Source organism: Budorcas taxicolor, chromosome Y, assembly GCF_023091745.1.
Source record: "Budorcas taxicolor isolate Tak-1 chromosome Y, Takin1.1, whole genome shotgun sequence".
In the NCBI taxonomy this organism is placed as follows: domain Eukaryota; kingdom Metazoa; phylum Chordata; class Mammalia; order Artiodactyla; family Bovidae; genus Budorcas; species Budorcas taxicolor.
Window position 1 is genome coordinate 7,336,465 of NC_068936.1, and position 9,111 is coordinate 7,345,575.

Sequence of the window (9,111 nt, forward strand, 5' to 3'; positions counted from 1 at the left end):
TTCATTTAAGATCTTGGGAGCTAGCAAATAGTTTGGTCACCTAAATAAAGTTGCCTAAAATTATATATTTTATATATAAACATATATACACCTGTCTATGCATGAGTGTATGTATAAAAAATGTGCAATGGATTTTATTTTCTGTTAGGTATAATAAAAATGGAAAAAAATATGTAGAATGACTGAAAAGTCTACTCCGTTGTTGAATATATATATATAAGTGGAAATACTTCAAAATATGTTCTCTTGGCTGCATGTAAAATATGAGGACTCTTTTATATCACTCACCTTTCTCCTTTTAATAAATATCTACCAATTGTCAAATGTTCATCCAGCTTAATGACAAAAATACATATATACATACAAATATCACATATAAAATAGAAAGATATGTTTCTATAAAAGAAAATATTGATACCAAGCTTAGATTTCAGAATTATTTCCAACTCCACGCTCCATCTCAAGAAGAAAGAGCCAAAGTTATTGCTGACTCAAACACTCCAAGAGCTGGGAAACTTGAAAAATAAATTGAACCTGCAACTGAGATTTTCTGTCACGTTTATGATTGAGCTCTAAGTCCAAAACTTTATTTCCTTTCTTGTACTAAGCAGTCCCTTAAGATTGAAAAGTATGAAATCCGAGAGAGAGAGGTAGGAGATTGCATACATCCTCGTGTGCAAAAGTAATTTTAATCAGAGAAGCTAGAAAAGACAGAAACTCAGGAAAATGATCAAGTAATAGAGCATAATAATGATTTAGCCATTAAGGAAACCCAAGGGCCTTTAGTTCCTCCTCAAGGGCCATCGATAACATTCTGAGCAATATCCTGTGAACAGTTTTAGAGATGCTAAAACACCAACCAGACTGAAATTTAAGTACATAGTTGGAACTAGACGGTCGATGATATGAACTCCCAATATCGTCAGTAACAGGCCATTAGTAGAATGTCCCAATATTGGTCACAGACCCAAAGTCCACCCTCACTCTGTCATTAAAAACCTTCCCTTGAGAGTATTTGGGGATTTGGGTCTTTGAAGCACCAGCTACTAAGACACCTTGCTCAGTCCTACAATAAACATTGATTTCCCTGAAACCCAAAGTCAGTTCATAGATTTTACTACACAAAAGCCAGTAGACCAAATTTGCTTGGGTAACAGTACTGAATAACAAGAATGTGTGTACAGAAGGGTGATAAATCTCTTTTATTTCAGAAACGAAGTAGATTTATTGATGTGATTTTTTAGTGTAAAAATTATTTAGGAATGAGATTTTTCATGCTTCATGGTTTTGGTTACTATTTCTATAAGCAGTCTGTATTTTAAGTTGATGCTGAAGTAGACACTGGTTGAATATTACTCTTCAATTGCTAGGAGACCAGAGAATTTGTGATGTCACAGCTTTTTGACTTGAAAGACCTCTGTGATGGTCTAGAGAGTTTCTCTCTGTAGGCCAGCCAAGCAACATTTTAAGTTGCAGTGTGTAAAATCAAACAAATGAGAAAAGTTTATGAAGAAATATTTCTCCCAGTTCAATTCAGTTCTGTCGCTCAGTCATGTCCAACTCTTCAACCCCACGAATCACAGCACGCCAGGCTTCCCTGTCAATCACCAACTCCCGGAGTGCACTCAGAATCACGTGCATCCAGTCAGTGATGCCATCCAGCCATCTCATCCACTGTCATCACCTGCTCCTCCTGTCCCCAATTCCTCCCAGAATCAAAGTCTTTTCCAGTGAGTCAAGTCTTCCGTGAGGTGGCCATGGTACTGGAGTTTAAGTTTTAGCATCATTCCTTCCAAAGGAATCCCAGAGCTGATGTCCTTCAGAATGGATTGGTTGGATCTCCTTGCAGTCCAAGGGACTCTCAAGAGTCGTCTCCAACACCACAGTTCAAAACCATCAAATCTTCGGCGCTCAGCCTTCTTCACAATCCAATTCTCACATCCATACATGGCCACAGGAAAAACCATAGCCTCGACTAGATGGATCTTAGTAGGCAATGTAATGTCTCTGTTGTGAATATGCTGTCTAGGTTGGTCATAACTTTCCTTCCAAGGAGTAAGCATCTTTTAATTTCATGGCTGCAATCACCATCTGCAGTGATTTTGGAACCCCCCCCCCCCCAAATAAAATCTGACACTTTTTCCACTGTTTCCCCATCCATTTCCCACGAAATGATGAGACCAGATGCCATGATCTTCATTTCCTGAATGTTGAGCTTTAAGCCAGCTTTTTCACTCTCCACTTTCAGTTTCATCAAGAGGCTCTTTAGTTCCTCTTCAATTTCTGCCGTAAGGATGGTGTCATCTGCATATCTGAGGTTACTGATATTCCTTCCAGCAACCTTGATTTCAGCTTGTCTTCCTTCCAGTCCAGAATTTCTCATGATGTACTCTGAATATAACTTAAATAAGCAGGGTGACAATATACAGCCTTGACGTACTCCTTTTCCTATTTGGAACCAGTCTGTTGTTCCATGTCCAGTTTTAACTGCTGCTTCCTGACTTGTATACAGATTTCTCAAGAGGCAGGTCAGGTGGTCTTGTATTCTCATCTCTTGAAGAATTTTCCACAGTTTATTGTGATCCACACAGTCAAAGGCTTTGGCATAGAAAGATTTCTCTGAGATGGTACATATTTCTTCAGAAATTCAAGATGGGTCTACTAAAGGTGAATTCACTGGTTCAGAAACCTCCATTAGATCTTTGTATGATTATACACTTACTGGGGACTCAGTTTTGAGATCTATGATTGAATATGTGTTTTTCATGCTTTATCTGAGTGTCTTGTGATCAAAAGGCCACACTTCACATATTCTGTGTCTGAAACGATGAGGCGAATAATTTTCTTTCACTCACATTTCCACAAAAACTTTGGAATATAATTGACAGTGATCAGTTTGAATCTATTTGTTGGGATGAGAGTGGCACATGCATAGTGATCAATGAAGAACTCTTTAAAAAAGCAGTCTTGGAAAGAAAGGGAACTTTCTGAATATTTGAAACCAACAGTATGAAAAGTTCAATTCAACAGCTTAACCTTTATGGATTTAGTAAAAAGCGACAAACTTTTCAAAGATCTGCTTCACTACCTGTCTTTCTGCAAGAAGAAGAAAAACATCTCTTTTGAGTAAGGTATTCCAACACTTTCACTTATTGAAAATACGTAAGATCAAATGATGTGACATAGAAGAATGTTCACATACGTAGCTAAAACGGAATTTTAACGTGAAATAACAAATTGCTTAAAAAGTTTTGTTTTTTGAAGTTGAGAATAGCTGGAGATTAGATACTAGATGTTTAACAAACTTTCCTAGCAACTTGAAAACAGATAAAAGTCCCGAGGCTATTTAAAGTGGTATGTACAGTATATATACAACATATTTTTAGTTCAGGAACATGTCCTTTCTAACGTGTTATTACCTGTTAAAATTACTAATGGAGGTGTTTTATTTGATGTTATTTAGCTGGTTTCCTTAAAGGAATACGTTTTTTAATAACTTAGCTTTGTTTGTCAGTTTTACCTTGGTTTAAAAAGAAACTAAATAATTTAATCCTTTGATTTTAGTTACAGACCTACTATAATCCAAGTTTCAAAAGAGGTCATCCCCAACTTTTAATAAGGATGCAAAGAAGAGTTGGGATTTACAATGTGTCTCCAATATCTTCATTAGTTCAAGATAACAAGAAGCATGTAAAAGCAAGTGTCACAAAAGATGATCATAATTCTGAATTTCTTCCAGAAACGAGTGGAGAGAGCACATTTTCAGCCTGCACAAGTTTAAGTGTGCCTTTCATACAAAAGCCTCATACAAGCGCTGTATCTCCACGTGACTTACCTACCCCATCAGCAATATCAGCTAGACACACAGACAAGATTGTGGTAGATCAATCTGCTGTTTTACAAAAATTGAGCATTTGTAATTGGCACTCACATAGCAGGTACACTCAAGTAAATGGCTACTTGAGGACTTTGCTACTACAACTACAGTTACTTCTCTCACATTGTATCTCCATTACAGAGCAGTTATGCTGGACTGATGGTTCAGTTCAATGCTCAGTCGTGTCCGACTCTTTGGGACCCCGTGAATCACAGCCCTCCAGGCTTCCCTCTCCATCACCAACTCCCAGAGTCCACTCAGACTCACATCCATCGAGTCAGTGATGCCATCGAGCCATCTCATCCTCTGTCGTCCCCTTCTCCTCCTGCCCCCAAACTCTCCCAGAATTAGAGTCTTTACCAATGAGTTAATTATTCGCATGAGGTGGTCAAAGTACTGGAGCTTCAGCTTTAGCATCATTCCTTCCAAAGAAATCCCAGGGCTGATCTCCTTCAGAATGGATTGGTTGGATCTCCTTGCAGTCCAAGGGACTCTCAAGAGTCGTCTCCAACACCACAGTTCAAAACCATCAATTCTTCGTCGCTCAGCCTTCTTCATAATTCAACTCTCACATCCATACATGACCACAGGAAAAACGATAGCCTTGACTAGACGGACCTTAGTAGGCAAAACATGTCTCTGCTTTTGAATATGCTATCTAAGTCGGTCATAACTTTCCTTCCAAGGGGTAAGCATCTTTTAATTTCATAACTGCAATCACCATCTGCAGTGATTTTAAAGCCCCCAAAATAAAGTCTGACACTGTTTCCACTGTTTCCCCCTCTATTTCCCATGAAGAGATGAGACCAGATGCCGTGATCTTCTTTTTCTGAATGTTGAGCTTTAGGCCAAATTTTTCAGTCTCCACTTTCAGTTTCATCAAGAGACTATTTGTTCCTCTTCACTATCTGCCATAAGGGTGGTGTCGTCTGCATATCTGAGGTTCTTGATATTTCTCCCAGCAATCTTGATTCCAGCTTGTCTTTCTTCCAGTCCAGCGTTTCTCATGATGTACTCTGAATATAACTTAAATAAGCAGGGTGACAATATAGAGCCTTGACGTACTCTTTTTCCTATTTGGAACCAGTCTGTTGTTCCGTGTCCAGTTTTAACTGCTGCTTCCTGACCTGCATATAGATTTCTCAAGGGGCAGTTCAGCTGGTCTGTTATTACCATCTCTTTCAGAATTATCCACAGTTTATTGTGTTCCACACAGTCAAACGCTGTGGCAGTCAATAAAGGAGAAATAGATGTGTTTCTGGAACTCTCTTGCTTTTTCCATGATTCAGAGGATGTTGGCATATTGATCTCTGGTTCCTCTGCCTTTTCTAAAACCAGTTTGAACATCAGGAAGTTCACGGTTCACGTACTGCTGAAGCCCGGCTTGGAGAATTTTGAGCATTACTCTACTAGCGTGTGGGATGAGTGCAATTGTGTGGCAGTTTGAGCATTCTTTGGCATTGCCTTTCTTTGGAATTGGAATGAAAACTGACCTTTTCCAGTCCTGTGGCCACTGCTGAGTTTTCCAAATTTGCTGGCATATTGAGTGCAGCACTTTCATAGCATCATGTTTCAGGAGTTGAAACAGCTCAACTGGAATGCCATCATCTCCACTAGCTTTGTTCATAGCGATGTTTTCCAAGGCCCAGTTAACATCACATTCCAGGATGTCTGGCTCTAGATTGGTGATCACACCATCGTGATTTCTGGGTCGTGAAGATCTTTTTTGCACAGTTCTTCTGTGTATTGTTGCCACCTCTTCTTAATATCTTCTGCTTCTGTTATGTCCAGATTATCTCTGTTCTTTATAGAGCCCATCCTTGCATGAAATGTTGCCTTGGTATCTCTAATTTTCTTGAGGAGATCGCTAGTCTTTCCCATTCTGTTGTTTTCCTCTATTTCTTTGCATTGATCTCTGAAGAAGGCTTTCTTATCTCTTCTTGCTATTCTCTGGAACTCTGCATTCAGATGCTTATATCTTTCCTTTTTTCGATTGCTTTTCACTTCTCTTCTTTTCACAGCTATTTGGAAAGCCTCCCCAGGCAGCCATTTTGCTTTTTTGTATTTCTTTTCCATGAGGATGATTTTGATCCCTCTCTCCTGTGCAATGTCACGAACATCATTCCATAGTTCGTCAGGCACTCTATCTGTCAGATCTATGCCTTAATTCTATTTCTCACTTCCACTGTATAATCATAAGAGATTTTATTGAGGTCATACCTGAATGGTCTAGCAGTTTTCCCTCCTTTCTTCAATTTAAGTCTGAATTTGGTAATAAGGAGTTCATGATCTGAGCCACAGTCAGCTCCTGGTCTTGTTTTTGTTGACTGTATAGAGCTTCTCCATCTATTGCTGCAAAGAATATAATCAATCTGATTTTTGCATTGACCTTCTGGTGATGCCCATGTGTAGAGTCTTTCTTGTGTTGTTGGAAGAGGGTGTTTGCTAGGGCCAGTGCCTTTTCTTGGCAAAACTCTATTAGTTTTGCCCTGCTTCATTCCGCATTCCAAGGCCAAATCGGCCTGTTACTCCAGGTGTTTCTTGACTTCCTACTTTTGCATTCCAGTCCCCTATAATGGAAAGGACATCTTTTGGGGGTGTTAGTGCTAAAAGTTTTTGTAGGTCTTCATAAAACCGTTCAACTTCAGCTTCTTCAGTGTTACTGGTTGGGGCATAGACTTGGATAACTGTGATATTGAATGGTGGAAACTAAACTTTTAGTCAGGCATAGCTATATTTCACCCCATAACAATTCTTTTCCTTCCTTGCAAGACAGAGGTAATTCATGGTTCTCAGTGTTAACAATCACTTATACATCTGCCACTTTTTTTCAAATGAACTCATCAACAATCATCATTATATGAAAACCATGCTAATTAAATCTGACCAATCAAATATGTGTCAGATTATGGAGCCTAAAGAAGATTGAAATTTACATTCGGAGATGTCAGCAAATACCTACATTTCTTGTATTTGAACAATAAATTTACATGTTCTTCTTCATAGTTTCATTTTCTATTTTCAAACAAGGAAGAGTAAAATGAGGTTTTAGTTCAATGGTTGGCTATTTTACTGCACGGGTTTATAAACTTTTTAGTTCAAGAAAATATTTGTCATGCATCCCAGGTAAATTACACCTAATATATTTGTAAGCAAGAATATGAGAACAAAGGGAAAAGGTGTCATGGATGTAAAGTGATTTCTGAAATCATCCCTGCTGAAATGAAGTGGTGTCTATATTAGGATGGTATGAGTGAAGGAAGAGATGCAAATAAAACTAGAAAAATGAAAATACAGAGTATGAACTTTAGTGCATTCACATATTATATTCTATTAGCTACTGGTAGAGTCTTAAAAGGTTAGACAGCTGATTGTTTTCATTATAGAAATTCATTCATCCTTGAAAATATAGATATTGTAGCACGTCTAAAATCATGATCACAATTATACCATCAGCGTGATACCAAAGATTACATGACATAATCAATGACTGGCCCATTGTCAGCACAAGATATGTACTTTACAAGCTGTATTCTATAGGGTCATTTTTACTCTGCTGTCCTTAAAGCATGTCTTTATTTCCTGACACCAAGATTCCACCTATTAATTCCAAGTGCATGTTTATATTCTGCTTATCTGTTGCCACAGAGACGGAATAAATTCCTGGTGATGACTGCAGCATGTCAGAATGGTTAAAAGTTCCTGGAAGACATGATATCTGTTTTCCTCAGTAATTTAATTATCTTTCTCTTACACCGTACTCCCGAAGCTATAGTCATGCAAATATTTTCAGTCATGCTAAGCCCCTTCTCACAACTGTGTCTCAACTGCTTCTTGGGATTGGAAGGGCATCCTGTTTACCCTCCTACGAAGAAGAGCAGGGATATCAGCTCTTCAATGTGTTTTGGGACTACTCTGTTTACTTTATGTATCTTTCACATCAGCTGAAACATAGAGCCTGCCAATGACACATTTAAAGTGCTTACTGAATTATCAATAAATAAATGTAATAACCAATCAAATGCTCCGCACTTTACTCACCAACATTTTATAACCTGCACTACTATCGTAATTCATTTTTCCTCTTTACTTAAAAATTTTCCAAATTGATAAATATTTATTATATTTACATGGATGTACGATTTCTTGGGAGGCATGTATTCCCGTGTTTTGAAGAATATTCCATGTTTTGATGTTATTGTTCTCTTGTGTCATTTTGTTATGCCAATCAAAGTCTTTGGCATAGTCAAATAGGAGTAGATGCTTTCTTGGAGTTCTCTTGCTTTTTGGAGGACCCAATGGATGTTAACAAATTAATCTCGGGTTCCTCTGCCCTTTATAAATCCAGCTTGAACATCTGGAAGCTCATGGTTCATGTTCTGTTGAAGCCTGGCTTTGGGAATTTTGAGCAGTTCTTTGTGACTGTGTGAGAAGTGTGCAATTAAGCAGGAGTTTTCACATTCTTTGGATTGCCTTTCTTTGTGGTTGGAATGAAAACTGACCACTTCCAGTCTTCTGGCCACTGCTGAATCTCCCAAATTTGCTGACATAAGGAGGGCAGCATATTCACAGCATCATCTTTTAGAATTTGAAAGAGCTCAACTGAATTCCATCACCTCCACAAGCTTAGTTTGTAGGTAAGCTTCCTAAGTCCCACTAGACTTCACATTCCAGGACATCTGGCCCTAGGTGAATGATACATCGTCGTGCTTAACTGGGTCAGGAAGATCTTTTGTGCATAGTTCATCTGTGTATTCTTGCCACCTCTTCTTAATAGCTTCTGCTTCTCTTCTGTAAGTACCATTTCTATCTTTTATTGTGCCCATTTTGCATGAAATTTTCCCTTGGTATCTCTGACTTTCTTGAAGAGATCAGCAGACTTTCCAATTCTATTTATTTCCTTTATTTATTGGCATTGATACCTGAGGCAGGTTTTATCTCACCTTGCTATTCTTTGTGCCTCTGCATCCAGATGCATAGTTTTCATTTTCCCCTTTCGTTTAGGTTCACTCCTGTTCTTAGCTCTCTGTGAGCCATGGTAACTTAATCATTTTGCACTTCTTTTCCATGAGGATGGTCTTTGTCACTGCTTCCTGTACATCACAAACCTCCGTCCATAAGTCTTCAGACACTCATCTATCAGATAGAATCCCCTGTATCTATTTATCACTTTCACTGTATAATAATAAGTTTTGATTTTACATGTGTAAAATATATTAATTCCCTATTTCATG

At 38.3% G+C, this 9,111-nt stretch overlaps 1 pseudogene; it reads left to right on the plus strand.

Moving 5' to 3' along the window:
• The first annotated feature begins 2,624 nt into the window (after positions 1-2,624).
• On the plus strand, positions 2,625-6,806 carry LOC128071077 (heat shock transcription factor, Y-linked-like; annotated as a pseudogene).
• Positions 6,807-9,111: the final 2,305 nt, after the last annotated feature.